We start from the raw sequence: 19723 nt of genomic DNA, 5'->3' as shown, positions 1-19723 counted from the left end.
TGCAGACGCCATGGCACTACTGAAGGAAAACTACGCTCGGCGGACTAACACGCTCTACCCAGGCACCTCCTCTCCACTCGTCGTCAACTTCCTGGTGAGTCAGTGGAAGATTTATGGTGTGCCCTGATTCCCCTAGGTACAGACTGTGACTGTCAGGCCGTCTCGGCCACGGAACACTCGAACTTGGTCATGAGAGACACTTTTGTTACGGGGATAGGGTCCGATTACATCTGCCAGCGCCACTTAGAAGGGTCCACGCTCGGCCTCGCGGAAACCAAAAAGCTACGCTCTCGCTTACGGTCGCTTCGCGCAACATTCAGGCCTACGTCCCCAACCGCGCGGCCCACCCCTCCTGTGCATCGTGGACTCCGGAGATGGCCGCCCCATCGTGGACCCCACCAGCGACCGCCCTCAGCCAGCCCCACGCCTGTGCCACGCGGCAACCAACCAACCCCGGGGGCCCCAAATGTTACTTCTTGGGCAGTCCAAACACCCCCGACAGCGCTGCCCGGCCCGGAACGCCCTTTGCAAGACCTGTGGCAAGAAGAGGCACTTCGCTGCGGTGTGCCAGGCCTGCTCACTCGCCGCTATTGTTCCAGCTCGTCACACGTGCAGCCAGTGGGCGCCGCCATCTTGTTCGACCCCCACCACATGCGGCCCGTGGGCGGCGCCATCTTGTTCTCCCCAGAATCGTCAAGGCGCCGCCATCACGTTTTCCCCACGACTCGTGCGGCCCGTGGGCGCCGCCATTTTACCAGGACCCATGCCCCCCGAGCACCTCATCTGGCTGCACGCCACCTGCAACCGCGACGACCAGCCGCGTCTCGCCTCGGTCACGATTGACCAGTCTCGCCCAAACAACCTGGCAACGGCTTCTACCAACGTGAAGATCGATGGGCACGAGATCTCCTGTCTGCTGGACTCCGGGAGCACCGAGAGCTTCCTTCACCCCGACACGGTAATGCGCTGCTCCCTCGCGGTACACCCCGCTGAACAGAGAATCTCCATGGCCTCTGGGTCTCACTCCATGGCGATCCGGGCGTACTGCATCACCACTCTCACTGTCCAGGGCATGGAGTTCAGCGGCTTTCGCCTCTACGTCCTCCCCAACCTCTGCGCTGCCCTGCTACTCGGCCTGGACTTCCAGTGCAACCTCCAGAGCCTAACACTGAAATTTGGCGGGCCTCTGCCAACCCTTACTGTATGCGGTCTCGCGACCCTAAAGGTTGACCCACCTACCCTATTTGCAAACTTAACCCCGGATTGCAAACCCGTCGCCACCAGGAGCAGGCGGTACAGCGCCCAGGACAGGACCTTCATCAGGTCCGAGGTCCAGCGACTGCTTCGGGAAGGCATCATTGAGGCCAGCAACAGTCCCTGGAGAGCCCAAGTGGTAGTTGTGAAAATTGGGGAGAAACACAGGATGGTCGTGGACTACAGCCAGACCCATCAATAGGTACACGCAGCTCGACACGTACCCCCTCCCACGCATATCTGATATGGTCAATCAGATTGCACAGTACCGGGTCTTCTCAACTGTGGACCTGAAATCCGCCTACCACCAGCTCCCCACCTGTAAGGCGGACCGTCCATACACTGCCTTCAAGGCAGATGGCCGCCTTTACCACTTTCTTAGGGTTCCCTTTGGCATCACTAACGGAGTCTCGGTTTTCCAACGGGAAATGGACCGACTGGTTGACCGGTACAGGCTGCGGGCCACTTTCCCGTACCAGGGATATGTCACCATCTGTGGCCATGATCAGCAGGACAATGACGCCAACCTTGCCAAATTTCTCCACACCGCCATTCTCCTCAACATAACCTACAACAAGGAGACGTGCGTGTTCAGCACAAACCGCTTAGCCATCCTCGGCTATGCGGTCCAGAACGAAGTTCTGGGGCCCGATCCTGACCTCATGCGCCCCCTAATGGAACTCCCCCTCCCCGACTGCCCCAAGGCCCTCCAACGATGCCTGGGGTTCTTTTCTTATTACGCCCAGTGGGTCCCAAACTATGCGGACAAGGCCCGCCCACTCATTCAATCCACTCTTTTTCCCTTAACGGCTGAGGCTCACCAGGCCTTCAACCGTATCAAGGCCGACATCGCCAAGGCTGCGATGCAAGCGGTCGACGAGACATTACCATTCCAAGTCAAGAGCGATGCATCAGACGTCGCTCTAGCCGCCACCCTCAACCAGGCAGGCAGGCCCGTGGCGTTTTTTTCACGAACCCTACATGCCTCCGAAATTGGGCATTCCTCCGTCGAAAAGAGGCCCAAGCCATCGTTGAAGCTGTGTGGCATTGGAGGCATTACCTGGCCGGCAGGAGATTCACTCTCCTCACTGACCAACGGTCGGTTGCCTTTATGTTCAATAACACACAGCAGGGTAACATCAAAAACGATCAAATCTTGAGGTGGAGGATCGAGCTCTCCACCTACAACAACGAGATTTTGTATCACCCCCCGATGCCCTATCCCGAGGTACATGTACCAGCGCACAGGTGGACCGACTCCGGACTCTGCACAATAACCTCTGTCACCCGGGGGTCACACGTTTTTACCATTTCATCAAGGCCCGCAATCTGCCCTACTCCGTCGAGGAAGTCAGGGCTATCGCCAGAGACTGCCAGGTCTGCGCGCAGTGCAAACTGACTTCTACCGGCCAGACCGTGCATGCCTGGTGAAGGCCTACCGCCCCTTTGAACGCCTCAGCGTGGATTTCAAAGGGCCCCTCCCCTCCACCGACTGTAACATGTACTTCCTCAGTGTGGTCGATGAATATTCCAGATTCCCCTTCGCCACCCCATGCCCCGAAATGAAGTCTGCCACCATCATCAAAGCCCTCAACACCATCTTCGTTCTGTTCAGCTTCCCCGCCTACGTCCACAGCGACAGGGGATCCTCACTCATGAGCGATGAGCTGCGTCAGTTCCTGCTCAACAGGGGTATCGCCTCGAGCAGGATGACCAGCTACAACCCCCGGGGAAACAGGCAGGTGGAGAGGGAGAATGGGACGGTCTGGAGGGCCGTCCAGCTGGCCCTACGGTCGAGAAATCTCCCAGCCTCCCGCTGGCAGGAGGTCCTCCCCGACGCCCTGCACTCCATTCGGTCGCTCCTGTGCACTTCGACTAATGAAACACCCCATGAACGTCTCTTTGCCTTCCCTAGGAAGTCCACCTCCGGGGTGTCGAACCTGACTTGGCTCGCAGCTCCAGGAACCGTACTCCTCCGTAAACACGTACGACTCCACAAGGCGGACCCGTTGGTTGAGAGGGTACAGCTACTCCACGCCAACCCACAGTACGCCTACGTAGCGTACCCCGACAGCCGCCAAGATACAGTCTCCCTCAGGGACCTGGCACCAGCTGGTTCCGCACACTCACCCCACCCCCCGGCCCGGCGCCACCCCCCCTCCCTCGGCGCACCCAGCCGCAACCCCCGCCCCAGGACAATCCGCCCTCCCCCTGCCCACACCCGGGCATGAAGAAGATTTCGACATGCTTCCGGAGCCACTGAAGACCAGACTGACACTGGAATCGCCACCAGCACTGCGGCGCTCCCAACGGCAGATCAAGGCTCCGGAACGACTGAATCTGTAACATGACCTGGACTTTTAAAACATCATCACTCTTATATAATTTTCCCCTCCACCCCGCTGGACTCAAATTTTTCTCTCTGTACTTTAAAACGTCTACCTGTATATAGTTCGTCACCCCCCTGGACTCAATTTTAACAGGTAGTCACCACTGATGTATATATTGTATATAGAGGATGTTGATGTAGGTGCTTTACGGTAAGGCCCTGTACTACAGGTACGGGGGTATTCCCTGCCTGCTGGCTCCGCCCAGTAGGCGGAGTATAAATATGTGTGCTCCTCGTACAGCAGCCATTTCGCCAGCTGCTGTAGGAGGCCACACACCTTAGTGTAATAAAGCCTCGATTGCCGCACCTACCTGCCGCACTACATTGCCCAGCCCACCTATAAGGTATTCCCATACCCCCCCCCCCAACATGTCCCTTCTCTGGCCAGCCCAGACCAGCCCACCCCTCACACCCATCTAACAGAGCACCAATGCAGGTTCTAACAGTGTGAACAGGTGTTTAATGTGCACAAATATATACATATACATGCCCTAGTCCCTAAAATTAAACTGCCTTGCACGCGTGCCAACTTAACTGGTGTCTAACGTTCTGGCCTTATGGGCCCTAACACTAGGTCCAGATGAATCCCCAGACGGTACATCAGGAGTTGAAGTAGCCTGCTGTGATTCCCATCCTGTGACCTGGGTCCCTGTTGGCAAGCATCTTCTGGGGTGACCGGGCCTGGATGGGCCCGGCTGCTGCTCGGTTGTCCGAGGTGGCGCAATGCCACCCTGTTCTGCCAGCTGTCCACTAGGTGTGCCAGGGCCAGATGGGGGGGGGGGGGGAGTGTCCGATGTGCTGCGGTGTTCCACCGTCTCCCCTGCGGAGTCACCGGCATGGGCCCCATCACCTCCACCTCCCTCGGGTTGCGCGATGGCCCCTGGGCTACGCCTTGGGACGGGGTGTGAGCGGAGCTATCCCCTGAGGCAAACCCACCACCTGGCGCTGCCAGTCCTGGAGGCCCCCTCCGGTCTCGATCAGTGTCTGTGTTGTCATGTGAGAGTACCTTTAAGAAATGTTTGTCTGCTCATGTGACTGCAGTGATGTCAGAGTGTGGGTAGAGCTGAGCTCTGGCTCTGCTTTTTAGTTTCACTTTGAGAAAAGCTTGGGGTGTCTGAATTTTTAATTTCGTTTTCAGAGTGTTGGAGCTGCAGTCAGTCGCAGCAGGTGTACTGCTGTTCTCTCTGCCATGTAAAGACTATCTCTTGATCATTTGGGGAATTTAGAGGGATAATTGTTCTCAGTAGTGAATTTAAACTTGATATTTGTGTTAAAAGGGACTTTTGTCTTCTGGATGTTGTTTGGGAATTTATTAAGGATTACTTAGTGTTGTATTCTTTGGGGGTTGTATTTGAATTGATGGTTGCTAAGATGTTCACTGTATGTTTTAAAAAGGTTAACTTGAGTTCATAGAATAAACATTGTTTTGCTTAAAAAAGTACTTTTCGATTTCTGCTGTACCACACCTGTAGAGAGGGCCGTGTGCTCCCCATAACACAGTCTATTACAAGTTGTCGGTCAGATGAACTCCATGATACACTTTGGGGTTCTCCAAACCCTGGCCCATAACAGTTTGCTGGCGGCCATGGAGCACAGGGAGTGGACCATCTCTGTCTGGGACTGCACCACATCATGCTGTGTCTGTGCCACCACCTTCTGAGTCTGTGACACATTAGCCAGTGACTGTGCCATCTCTCTCTGGGACTGAGTCACCTTGACAATGCCGCCGATGTTCTGAATCATGGCACGCTGTGACTGGGCCACACTCAGAAGCGCTGCTGTAATGTCTATGTGGCTCTGGCATATGGCTGCCTGTGAAAGGGCCTCGGCCAGCACCTGCACAGAATGCACCACGCGTCGGACATGCTGATCCATAGCCAAGACGCTTGCCTTCACCTCGGACGCTACCCGTACGATGTTGGCTTGGGTGGCACGCATGATCGGCACCACCTCCTGCTCCTACACGCAGTTGGACTCCTCCAACTACACCTGCAGGTGCTGGATGCTCCCCGACAACCCCTCATGTAGTCCCTGGCGCTGCAACTGCATCTCCACAATCGATGGGACTGTCTGTTTCAGAAGCCCGAAACCCATTTGGACAGAAGCTAGTTCCTGGGTTTGGCCCGTCCTCCGTCCATTCCCCACCTCGGGAGTTCCTATTTCCAACTGATGTACTGGAGCACCTGTGATGCACACCAGAGGGTGTCCCAGAGGCCTCATCACTAAAGTGCCCAACTGAGGTGAGTGTCTCTGGGATGGTGGAGGGTGTTGGATATAGCTGTGACAGGAAATCAGTGTCCTCCCCGGTCTTGAGCTCCGGGATGTCCTGGGTTTCTGGTCGATGGCTCCCATCCGTGTCGGTATCATCTCGTCACTGGTCAGCACACGCCAGATCTGTAGTGGGTGATGTTAATAAGGTGATTATGTATTAACAGAGCCCTTTATTTAATTTTTTTAATACTCCTATCGTGATTGTGGCACCGGCTGGGGTGGGGGACACCAGAAGGGTCCACCCCATCACTGCTCCTGCAAGACACAAGACAAGACCGCGGGGAGGGCAGGAAGTGGCAGTAAGGGTGGTGTGAGATGAGGGTGGTGTGGGGGTGAGGGTGGTGTGGGGTGAGGATGTGGGGATGGGGATTGTGTGGGGGTGGTGTTGGGGAGGGGGTTGACAGACGTGTCATGGGGAATCGCAACTCAGCGAGGTCTCACTTCCTCGCCTGCACCTGACCTCCACCCTGGCAACCTCCCTTTCTTCTGGCCCGTCGACCACATCCAGGGCCCGCGGCATAGCCACAGTGAAGTGCCGCAGGTCCAGTGGTCCCGCTCCAGTTTTCTGTCACTCCCAGCGGATAGGGCGGCCTGCTCCTGGCGGTGGAGGAACAGAAAACGTGTCGTTTAGACATCCAATGCATGCAGCCCAGAGGTTGGGGAGCTTGTGGCCACAGTGGCCAGGGCACCCATTCTGGTGGCCGGTATGGTTGCCAACAAGTGGTGCAGGGTGAGGTTCAGCCGCTCTCCTGGTTGCGGGGAAGGGGGGTGTCACGGGTATGTGTGTGACAGGGTTGTCACTCGGGGCACAATGCTGCCTACTCACCATAGCTTCCCTAAAGGGCTCGTACAGTTTGTTCCTGCACTGCGGGCCGAGCCGGACTGTGTTGCTCGTGGTGCTGACCGTCTCTGCCACCTGTACCCAGGCACGGCAAATGGAGGCGGCTGGCACCCATCTTCCCGGGCCGGGTTACAGCATGGCCTGCCTCCTCCACCACTTCCAGGAGGGCCTCGAACTCCGCGTCGGTGAATCGCGGTGCCGCACGTCTTGCTGCTATCTTGTTGTCTGGGTGATGTGTGTGGGGAGTGAAGTGTGCATCTGCAGCTTGTCAGCCTCCTGAGTGTCAATCACGAATCCAGCACCGTTTCCCATTGAAAACGAATATGTTCTCCATGGCGTCGGTACTAGCCCCTTAACAGTCGCTGAATCGGTCCAGGTGCAGACCAGTTTCTCTGTCATGGAAGTCCACAAATCCTGCTCTGGGACAACACTATGTTTCAGGGACGGAGAACCTAGCCGATTGGATAAATGAAAGTGTTTTCTTTGTTAGAATGCCACTGTTGTAAAATTTTGTCCGATAATTGTGTCGTATGCAGAGAATGCCAAACTGAATTACCTGGGGGGGTCATACATCAGGGCAGGTTGGGTGTCAGCAATTGGGTGGGTGGAGGAGGCAGACATCGGAGGGGTAGGGGTTGAGTTGGTGGGGTCTGGAACCCACAAACATCAGGGGCGGGATTCTCCGCAATCGGCGCGATGTCCGCCGACCTGCGCCAAAAACGGTGCGAATCAGTCCGGCATCGCGCCGCCCCAAAGGTGCGGAATTCTCCGCCTCTTGAGGGCCGAGCCCTTACCTTGAGGGGCTGGTCCCGCGCCGGACTGATTTCCGCCCCGCCAGCTGGCGGGAAAGGCCTTTGGTGCCCCGCCAGCTGGCACGGAAATGACTCACGGCAAATGCGGAAGGAAAAGAGTGCCCCACGGTGGGCCCCGATCGCGGGCCAGGCCACCGTGGGGGCACCCCCCGGGGCCAGATCACCCCGCATCCGCCCCAGGACCCCGGAGCCCGCCCGTGCCGCCTTGTCCCGCCGGTAAGAGAGGTGGTTTGATTCTCGCCGGCAGGACAGGCATTCCAGCAGCGGGACTTCAGCCCATCACGGGCCGGAGAATCGCTGGGGGGGGGGGGGGGGGGGGGGCGCCAACCGGCGCAACGCAATTCCCACCCCCGCCGAATATCCGATGCCGGAGAATTCGGCAACTGGCGGGGTCGGGATTCACGCCAGCCCCCGGCGATTCTCCGACCCGGCGGGGGGTCGGAGAATCCCGCCCCTGACTCTGAAACAAGTCGAGGCTTACAGTTAATCCTCTGACATGTACAATTTACTGAATGCACCCTTCATTTTACACGCTCTTTATTTTGTCTTTTTCCAGCGTACCCCATTGCATACAGAATAATTGAAGGGATTGGATTTTTATTTGTTTCAGCAACAATCATTTGTATTCTCTTCCTTTTTCTGAAATATCGTAATATTCTCCAAAGACCTTTTTTGAGAACGAAGGGTAAGTTTGAGTGGTAAGACTTTATTTGCAACTATTTTTTTCAATATTCTTTTCCAACTCACCCAGCTGTCTTCTTTCTGAAATTCTGGTGGGACCAAAATTTGAGATTGACCATGGATCCATTCTGTTTGCATTCTGAAGAAGGCCCGTAACTTCCTGGCTTCCCAGCATCAGATTTGAGAGTACCAAAGATGCGCTGAGTAATCTGTCTCTGAAGTTTCCAGGTAAGCGTTTGCACTGCAATTGTCCAGAAGCGTCAACTTTTCTTGGACAGTTGTGCTAAAAAAGTGATTCAAATCCCCGACTTTGAATTTTTCCATCAGGGGTACACTAATAGTTACTCTGAAAAATTTACAAGACATTGGGCGGGATTCTCTGGTCTCCGATGCCGAAATCGCATTTGGCGATCGGCCGGAGAATCCACATTGGCACCGAAGTGGAGGGCGGTGCCACGTTTGTGATGCTCCGCCCCTCCAAAATGGTGTACTCTGAATACGCCGTATGGACGGCCTCTGGACGTTACCTGAGCCTTCCCCTCGATGCTCTGCCCCCGATGGGCCGTGTTCCCGCCGTCGATCGGGTGTGGTGCTTATTTTCGGGAACTCGGCGTGGCAGCTGTGGACTAAGTCCAGCGCCGCCACAGTCTGGGGGAAGCCGATCCGCAGGCAGGGAGGCTTTGGCCCGGACTGGGGGCACTGGTGGGGGGTGGTCCGGGGGTGGCACGCCTGGCCAAAGGAGGTCATGCACGGACATGGACCCAGCACAATTCTCCAGCCGTATCCGCAGATAGTGCCAGGGGCTCTATGCTGCCTGCCAGCTAGCCCCCACCAGACGGAGGATCAATGGCCGCTTTGCGCCATTTTTTCGCAAGTAAAACGCCACCGTTCCCAGGCCGGCATCAGCACTTAAGTCTCAAAATCGAAGAATCCAGCAACCTCTTTTAATTGCAGCTGATCTATTTTAAATATTCAGATTGATCCTCACAATGGTCTCTATACACACTTCCGACCTCATTGGGGACGCGCTCACTGGCTCCTGACTAAGCATCCCCCCTACGGTATTCGCCACCTGACCCCCACCCACTCCCCCACCTACAAAGGATTCTCCTCCCATTGCCGACCTGACTCCCTAACCTGACCAGGTTAAAATCCCCACCGGCCTGACCTGATCGCCCCAGCCCGAACCAGCTGGACCCCCCGCCCCCTCCCCTGCCTGCCCCCATCACCTATGGCTGACACGATCGTCCCATACCGACCTGAGCCCCACCCTAACCCATTCTGACTGGCCCCCCAACCTGTCACCTGGAACTGCTCCCCCGACCTGACCCCACCCTCCATGCCTGATCCATTCTTCCCAAACTACATAATTCCTCATCTCTTACCATTAAAGATTGACTAGCCCCTGTATCTCTTAAAATTGTGACTTCTTTACCTGTTCCTCCTGATACACATGAGTAAACTTTACCCACACAAGTAAATTCTTTAAAGACATCTGGCACCTTCTTAACAATTACTTCTTGAACAGGCTGTATAATCGTTTGCACCTCCTTCGCTTCCCTTGGGCTTTCCTTTACCACTCTAACAAATCCCACTGTCTTATCCTGTTTTACCACATCAGCCTTCCCAGTGCTTTTCTTCAACCACCAACACTGTGACTTTACATGGCCTACTTCATTACAGTGAAAACATTTGAAATTTTTCATTTCTTTTCCACCCTCCTGGATTTCTTTTTTAATCTGAGGTACACTCTCTTTATTGTCTCCCATCAGATCACCTTTACCACTTGAATATTTCTCATGTCCCCAGTTTCTATCCCTCACCGGCTGAAACTGATATCGGGAACCAGGGCGAAATTCTCCGGAAACGGCGCAATGTCCGCCGACTGGCGGCCAAAACGGCGCAAATCAGACGGGCATCGCGCCGCCCCAAAGGTGCGGAATGCTCCGCATCTTTGGGGGCCGAGCCCCAACATTGAGAGGCTAGGTCGGCGCCGGACGAATTTCCACCCCGCCAGCTGGCGGAAAAGGCCTTTGGTGCCCCGCCAGCTGGCGCGGAAATGACATCTCCGGGCGGCAATGCGCAGGAGCGTCAGCGGCCGCTGACGGCATTCCCGCACATGCGCAGTGGAGGGAGTCTCTTCCGCCTCCGCCATGGTGGAGACCGTGGCGGAAGGGAAAGAGTGCCCCCACAGCACAGGCCCGCCCGCGGATCGATGGGCCCCGATCGCGGGCCAGGCCACCGCGGGGGCACCCCCCGGAGCCAGATCGGCCCGCGCCCCACCCAGGACCCCGGAGCCCGCCCGCGCCACCTTGTCCCGCCGGTAAGGTTTAATTTACGCCAGCGGGACTGGCATTTTAGCGTCGGGACTTCGGCCCATACGGGCCGGAGAATCGAGCGGGGGGGCCCGCCAACCGGCGCGGCGCGATACCCGCCCCCACCGAATATCCGGTGGTGGAGACTTCGGCAACCAGCGGGGACGGGATTCACGCCAGCCCCCGGCGATTCTCCGACCCGGCAGGGGGTCGGAGAATCTCGCCCCTAATCTTTGATTTATGAACTAATTCATAATCATCTGCCATTTCCGCTGCTAATCTTGCAGTTTTAACCCTCTGTTCTTCCACACGAGTTCTCACTACATCAGGAATTGAATTTTTAAACTCCTCCAGAAGTATAATTTCTCTGAGAGCTTCATACGTTTGGTCTATTTTCAAAGCCCTTATTCACCTATCAAAATTACTCTGTTTGAGCCTTTCAAACTCTATGTATGTTTGACCAAATTCTTTCCCTAAATTTCTAAACCTTTGTCTGTAAGCTTCAGGCACTACTCATATGCACTTAAGAAGGATTTCTTCACCTCCTCATACGTTCCAGATACCTCCTCCGGTAGTGATGCAAATACTTCACTAGCTCTATCTACCAGCTTTGTTTGAATCAGTAATACCCACATGTCCTGTGGCCATTTCATTTGTTTACCTACCTTCTCAAATGAAATGAAAAAGGCTTCCACTTCCTTCTCGTCAAACCTTGGCAAAGATTGGACATACTTAAGTAGATTCCCACCAAGCCTTCGACTATGAGTCTCTTTCTCCCTATCCTCATCACTATCATCCAACTGTACGTTCCCCTTTACGCCTGCCAATTTTAACTGATTGTCATGTTTCATGGCCATTTTCTGAAGTTCAAACTCCCTCTCTTTATATTTTTCCCTGATCTGTATCTCCCTTTCTTTTTCTTCTGCTAGGGCTATTCTTACTTTTCTCCTTTCTTCTCGCTCCTTTTCTTTTTCCTCTCTCTCTCTTTCTCTTTCTTTTTCCTCTCTCTCTCTTTCTTTTTCCTCTCTCTCACTCTCGTATTCAAGCCGCTTTAATTCTTTCTCATGTTCCATTTGTTTAATTTGCAACTGAATTTTTGCCATTTCCAATGAGTCAAACTCTATCTCAGGCAACTTTAAATGCTTAACCACCGCCATAATTACCTCATCTTTTCGCATTTTGTCAGGTAATGTTAACTGCAATGTTATTGCCAAATCTAACAGTCTGCTTTTCATTTCTGTCCGTAAAGTACTACATGTGACATTCTCCACCCCAAAAACTTCTGAGCCTCTGAAAGAGCCATTGTTCACAACACTCTCCCCACTTAAACTAAAATACCACACCGGAAAAGCAACAATCCTTCACTGTCTTTAAGTTCACAAAAGCCAATCCAATAGATAGACTTTTATCCCCCTCGAGCCCCCAATTGTTATGGGCGAGGCGTTTTCAGAACCCCAAAATGTATCATGGAGTTCAACCAACCTCTCAAAAGAACAAAGAAATGTACAGCACAGGAACAGGCCCTTTGGCCCTCCAAGCCCGTGCCGACCATGCTGCCCGACTAAACTACAATCTTCTACACTTCCTGGGTCCGTATCCCTCTATTCCCATCCTATTCATGTATTTGTCAAGGTGCCCCTTAAATGTCACCAACGTCCCTGCTTCCACCACCTCCTCCGGTAGCGAGTTCCAGGCACCCACTACCCTCTGCGTAAAAAACTTGCCTCGTACATCTACTCTAAACCTTGCCCCTCTCACCTTAAACCTATGCCCCCTAGTAATTGACCCCTCTACCCTGGGGAAAAGCCTCTGACTATCCACTCTGTCTATGCCCCTCATAATTTTGTAGACCTCTATCAGGTCTCCCCTCAACCTCCTTCGTTCCAGTGAGAACAAACCGAGTTTATTCAACCGCTCCTCATAGCTAATGCCCTCCATACCAGGCAACATTCTGGTAAATCTCATCTGCACCCTCTCTAAAGCCTCCACATCCTTCTGGTAGTGTGGCGACCAGAATTGAACACTATACTCCAAGTGTGGCCTAACTAAGGTTCTATACAGCTGCAACATGACTTGCCAATTCTTATACTCAGTGCCCCGGCCAATGAAGGCAAGCATGCCGTATGCCTTCTTGACTACATTCTCCACCTGTGTTGCCCCTTTCAATGACCTGTGGACCTGTACTCCTAGATCTCTTTGACTTTCAATACTCTTGAGGGTTCTACCATTCACTGTATATTCCCTACCTGCATTAGACCTTCCAAAATGCATTACCTCACATTTGTCCGGATTAAACTCCATCTGCCATCTCTCCGCCCAAGTCTCCAAACAATCTAAATCCTGCTGTATCCTCTGACAGTCCTCATCGCTATCCGCAATTCCACCAACCTTTGTATCGTCTGCAAACTTACTAACCAGACCAGTTACATTTTCCTCCAAATCATTTATATATACTACAAAGAGCAAAGGTCCCAGCACTGATCCCTGTGGAACACCACTGGTCACAGCCCTCCAATTAGAAAAGCATCCTTCCATTGCTACTCTCTGCCTTCTATGACCTAGCCAGTTCTGTATCCACCTTGCCAGCCCCCCCCTGATGCCGTGTGACTTCACCTTTTGTACTAGTCTACCATGAGGGACCTTGTCAAAGGCCTTACTGAAGTCCATATAGACAACATCCACTGCCCTACCTGCATCCATCATCTTAGTGACCTCCTCGAAAAACTCTATCAAGTTAGTGAGACACGACCTCCCCTTCACAAAACCATGCTGCCTCTCACTAATACGTCCATTTGCTTCCAAATGGGAGTAGATCCTGTCTCGAAGAATTCTCTCCAATAATTTCCCTACCACTGAAGTAAGGCTCACCGGCCTGTAGTTCCCTGGATTATCCTTGCTACCCTTCTTAAACAGAGGAACAACATTGGCTATTCTCCAGTCCTCCGGGACATCCCCTGAAGACAGTGAGGATCCAAAGATTTCTGTCAAGGCCTCAGCAATTTCCTCTCCAGCCTCCTTCAGTATTCTGGGGTAGATCCCATCAGGCCCTGGGGACTTATCTACCTTAATATTTTTTAAGACACCCAACACCTCGTCTTTTTGGATCTCAATGTGACCCAGGCTATCTACACACCCTTCTCCAGACTCAACATCTACCAATTTCTTCTCTTTGCTGAATACTGATGCAAAGTATTCATTTAGTACCTCGCCCATTTCCTCTGGCTCCACACATAGATTCCCTTGCCTATCCTTCAGTGGGCCAACCCTTTCCCTGGCTACCCTCTTGCTTTTTATGTACGTATAAAAAGCCTTGGGATTTTCCTTAACCATATTTGCCAATGACTTTTCGGGACCCCTTCTAGCCCTCCTGACTCCTTGCTTAAGTTCCTTCCTACTTTCCTTATATTCCACGCAGGCTTCGTCTGTTCCCAGCCTTTTAGCCCTTACAAATGCCTCCTTTTTCTTTTTGACGAGGCCTACAATATCTCTCGTTATCCAAGGGTCCCGAAAATTGCCGTATTCATCCTTCTTCCTCACAGGAACATGCCGGTCCTGAATTCCTTTCAACTGACACTTGAAAGCCTCCCACATGTCAGATGTTGATTTGCCCTCAAACATCCGCTCCCAATCTATGTTCTTCAGTTCCCGCCTAATATTGTCATAATTAGCCTTCCCCCAATTTAGCACATTCACCCTAGGACCACTCTTATCCTTGTCCACCAGTACTTTAAAACTTACTGAATTGTGGTCACTGTTACCGAAATGCTCCCCTACTGAAACATCTACCACCTGGCCGGGCTCATTCCCCAATACCAGGTCCAGTACCGCCCCTTCCCTAGTTGGACTGTCTACATATTGTTTTAAGAAGCCCTCCTGGATGCTCCTTACAAACTCCGCCCCGTCTAAGCCCCTGGCACTAAGTGAGTCCCAGTCAATATTGGGGAAGTTGAAGTCTCCCATCACCACAACCCTGTTGTTTTTACTCTTTTCCAAAATCTGTCTACCTATCTGCTCCTCTATCTCCCGCTGGCTGTTGGGAGGCCTGTAGTAAACCCCCAACATTGTGACTGCACCCTTCTTAATCCTGATCTCTACCCATATAGCCTCACTGCCCTCTGAGGTGTCCGCCCGCAGTACAGCTGTGATATTCTCCCTAACCAGTAGCGCAACTCCGCCACCCCTTTTACATCCCCCTCTATCCCGCCTGAAACATCTAACTCCTGGAACGTTTAGCTGCCAATCCTGCCCTTCCCTCAACCAGGTCTCTGTAATGGCAACAACATCATAGTTCCAAGTACTAATCCAAGCTCTAAGCTCATCTGCCTTACCCGTAATACTTCTTGCATTAAAACATATGCACTTCAGGCCACCTGACCCGCTGTGTTCAGCAACTTCTCCCTGTCTGCTCTGCCTCAGAGCCCCACTGTCCCTATTCCCTAGTTCTCCCTCAATGCTCTCACCTTCTGACCTATTGCTCCCGTGCCCACCCCCCTGCCATACTAGTTTAAACCCTCCCGTGTGACACTAGCAAACCTCGCAGCCAGGATATTTATGCCTCTCCGGTTTAGATGCAACCCGTCCTTATATAGGTCACACCTGCCCCAGAAGAGCTCCCAGTGGTCCAGATAACGGAAACCCTCCCTCCTACACCAGCTGTTTAGCCAAGTGTTTAGCTGCTCTATCTTCCTATTTCTAGCCTCACTGGCACGTGGCACAGGGAGTAATCCCGAGATTACAACCCTAGAGGTCCTGTCTTTTAACTTTCTGCCTAGCTCCCTGAACTCCTGCTGCAGGACCTCATGCCCCTTCCTGCCTATGTCGTTAGTACCAATATGTACAACGACCTCTGCCTGTTTGCCCTCCCCCTTCAGGATGCCCTCTACCCGTTCGGAGACATCCTGGACCCTGGCACCAGGGAGGCAACATACCATCCTGGAGTCTCTTTCACGTCCACAGAAGCGCCTATCTGTGCCCCTGACTATAGAGTCCCCTATTACTATTGCTCTTCTGCGCTTTGACCCTCCCTTCTGAACATCAGAGCCAGCCGTGGTGCCACTGCTCTGGCTGCTGCTGTTTTCCCCTGATAGGCTATCCCCCCGACAGTATCCAAAGGGGTATACCTGTTTGAGAGGGGGACAACCACAGGGGATTCCTGCACTGACTGCCTGCCCTTTCTGGTGGTCACCCATTTCTCTGCCTGCACCTTGGGTGTGACCACATTTACATAACTGCGATCTATGACGCTTTCCGCCACCTGCATGCTCCTAAGTGCATCCAATTGCTGTTCCAACTGAACCATGCGGTCTGTGAGGAGCTCCAGTTGGGTGCACTTTCTGCAGATGAAGCCATCCGGGACGTTGGAAGCCTCCCGGACCTGCCACATCTCACAGTCAGAGCACTGCATCCCTCTAACTGACATTGCGTCAATTAATTAAAATTAAAAAAACATTTTTTTTTTTTAATATATATATTTTCTTTAAATTTCAAAGTTACTGCTAACTATCTGTTTCCTAGCACTAGATTTCTAATAGAAATGCGAAAGCTAAATATAGTACTCTCCGATCTCTGGCTTAGATACCCCTCTAAATTATAATTAAGTAATTATGTTTAATTAGTTACCAATGCTTAACTTTTTTAAATTAAGTGTAGATTCCCAACCAGCCACTCAGGTCACAGCTTTTCTGTGTTGTCACTTCAGTTTCCCCCGACACAAACAATTTGAAAATGGTATAAAAGTAAAAATGAGTAAAAATCACTTACTTACCTTCTTACCTTCTGAGTGTCTTAGATGTTCTCAGGTTCTCTCCCTGACAGAGACTGCTCCACCACCTCCGAACCTTGACCTGCTCAATGCTAATAATATAATATGGCACTTACCTCACACCAATGGGTCTTATTATTAGGTTAGAGGAGGAGGGCGGGTGGGAGACACTACACGTGTAGTGCCTCGGGTTTCCTCTCCACCAGAATTTATGGTTGGGGGGGAGGGGGGGTCTTCCCAGAAGTCCACGGGTCGAAAAAAATAAAACAGAAAAGAAGTGTTTTTTTTTAAAAAGGATACACTTACCTCCCAGAAATCACTTGCCCACCGCTCCCGCTGAAATCGACTGGCCTGATCCTGTGAAGGTAAGAGTTTTTAAAGGATACACTTACCTCCCAGAAATCACTTGCCCACCGCTCCCGCTGAAATCAACTGGCCTGTTCCTGTGAAGGTAAGAGTTTTTAAAGGATACACTTACCTCCCAGAAATCACTTGCCCACCGCTCCCGCTGAAATCAACTGGCCTGTTCCTGTGAAGGTAAGAGTTTTTAAAGGATACACTTACCTCCCAGAAATCACTTGCCCACCGCTCCCGCTGAAATCGACTGGCCTGTTCCTGTGAAGGTAAGAGTTTTTAAAGGATACACTTACCTCCCAGAAATCACTTGCCCACCGCTCCCGCTGAAATCGACTGGCCTGTTCCTGTGAAGGTAAGAGTTTTTAAAGGATACACTTACCTCCCAGAAATCACTTTAATGTATTTGTTGCTTTTCCTCGCACACAGCTTTTTCCCTAGATGTGGGATTACAATTATGGACACGTGAGTTTGAAAACACAAAACACTGTTTATTCCATGAACTCAACTTAACATCTTAAATAAACATTGGATCTCTTAACACCCCTTACTTCAAAGATAACTCAGAAAATATTGCAACAGTAAGTAATTCCTTAAAATGGTCCTTCAAACTTCCAAGAGACTTAACACCTTTAAACACAATCACATCAGGTTATAGGCTTCACTATTATAAGTTTAAATCACCCAAATGCTCCAGAGATGGTCTTTTCTGGCAGAGATCCAGCTCACTGCAAACACAGACACTCCCAAAGCTCTTTTCAAACTGAAACTGCAGCTCTCTGGAAACACACAAGCAGTATTTTCAAACTGTAAAACTAAACTGCCAAAATGGCTGACCTGAGCTCAGCCCCACCCACTCTCTGACATCACTGTTTTCTTAAAGGTACAATGCGTAAACATCCATGTCTTAAAGGTACTCTCACATGACACCAACGACACCTGTACATCTTGGTCGGTCGCCAGCCTCCTCCACGGGATCTCTCCCTGGCCTGTTGGGCGGCTGGGTCTGCAGCATGTGGGACGGAGCCCTGCACATGGGCCACTGCCTCAAGCTTGTCGATGCTACTGGCACCACCTTCTCTGCCGCCTGGCCTACTAGTACCACAAAGGCAGGTTTGGCAGGGTCCAAGATATCGTCCGTCCCGTGTGATATTTGTGAGAGATTGGGAAAGGGTGAGGAACTGACAACCAGCAGTGTATTCCACCCTGGGACCCATCATTCCCCATTGCTCCCCCCCACCCCCAGCCCTGCATGCCCTGCCCACGCACCCCTGTCAGAAGTGGGAGGCCCTGCTCACTGGACCCCAGACCCTGTGCTCCATACACCCACACGTAATGTTACCTGCACCAGCACTGGTCCTCTCCCCTGGGTCGGACACTGCACGTTGTGTCCATGGTGTAGCCCCCTGCAGTGTTCGGGAATATTGTCCAGGCATCATGGTCCGTTTGGTATACTGGACAATAACTCCCACACGCTACATGGCATATCTACTCACAGGAATCCACTTGGGAGGTAAGTGCTGACTTAACTATAATTGCCCGTTCCGGTATCTGCAGGTTAGGGACTTTGCGCGAAATGTCTGGGTTGCCAACATACACCCTGCTGGGGCGACTGCTGCTTCCGGATATGGAAGGGGAGGGATATAGACAAGTGGCTGGGGGAGCAGGGAGGCGAACAGTTGGTAAGGATCTAGGCGAAATGGGAAGGGGCGTTGGGAGGGGAGATTAATTGGGGAATATGGAATGAGGCACTGTGTAGGGTAAACGCGGTCTCCTCTTGCGCACGGATGAGCCTGATACAGTTTAAGGTGGTAATTGGGTACATATGACTCGGGCAAGAATGAGTGGGTTCTCCCAGGGAGTGGCAGATGAGTGTGAGAGGTGTGGGCAGGGGCCAGCGAATCACGCGCACATGTTCTGGGGCTGTGAAAAGTTGGAGAGATTCTGGGCAGGGGTGTTCGTGGTCCTAGCCAGGATAGTGGAGGAAGTGGACCCGGACCCTAGGGTGGTGATATTTGGCGTTTGTGACATCGGAGCTCATGGAGAGGAGGAAGACCGATGGCGTGGCCCTTGACTGATTGCCCGGCGGCAAATTTTACTGGAATGGCGGTTAACATCGCCACCAGGGGTAGCGGTTTGGTTGGGTGACCTGTACAACTTCCTGCGGTTGAAGAAGATAAAGTATGAGTTAAGGGGCTCAACAGAGGGGTTTGAGAAAAGAGGGGGATGTTCGTGACCGTGTTTGAGGAGCAGTTCGTTGCGGGGTGGGGCGAAAAAGGGGAACTGTATAGTTGATTGCTGGGAGGTAGATTTCCCAGGTGTTTGTTTGCTGTAACCTGTTTTCATACATGTTTGTAATAAAATACATTGTAAAAAAAACTACAGTTGCCAATTCACGATTGGCAATAGTCTTCAGCCGCGCGGCTAGAAATCCCCCTGGTCAGTGGGGTTATGGGTGGTCGGTGGGACAGGTGCTGCCCCCGAAATGTGAGATCACGGTCCAGTGGTCGATCATGGCGGACCTGCTGGTGAGGTGGCATCCATCTCCACCTCTCCAATGGCGGTCTGGCCCGACCGAAGATCAGCCACCGGCTACTCCCCCACCCCCCTCCGAGCACTGAGGCAGCAACACCAGTGCCCCCGGGCTTTGTGCCTGTGAATGAAGATGGCTGCTCAGGTCCCCGCAGCAGTCCTTCAGCCAGGTTCACCTTTTTGAAAAGGAGTACTAGTCAGAGCCTATGTGATCATTCGCTGGGGAGGGAGTTCAATTACGGTAGGCCGGTCGATAGGCAGTCGCTCTCGTTAATTGTATGGAGATTCGGCTTAAGTGGTGATAATTGGTTTCTCGTCACGCCCAAGCTAGATCCTGATTTTGTCAACGGGAGCGGGTTTGATACATTGCAAATCGATCGCTGCCCGGCGAGATTCTCAATTTTGACCTCTACTGTGATTTAACGGCCTTGTCGTGCTCTCGCTTAAGCACTACGCAGTCACAAAATCGCAAACTAGATTAGTTTTAGTTGATAACCTAAACTGAACCTTTTA

Source organism: Scyliorhinus torazame, chromosome 6 (genome assembly GCF_047496885.1).
Source record: "Scyliorhinus torazame isolate Kashiwa2021f chromosome 6, sScyTor2.1, whole genome shotgun sequence".
Classification (NCBI taxonomy): domain Eukaryota; kingdom Metazoa; phylum Chordata; class Chondrichthyes; order Carcharhiniformes; family Scyliorhinidae; genus Scyliorhinus; species Scyliorhinus torazame.
The sequence above is the reverse complement of the archived record's forward strand: the minus strand, read 5'-3'. Positions refer to the sequence as shown.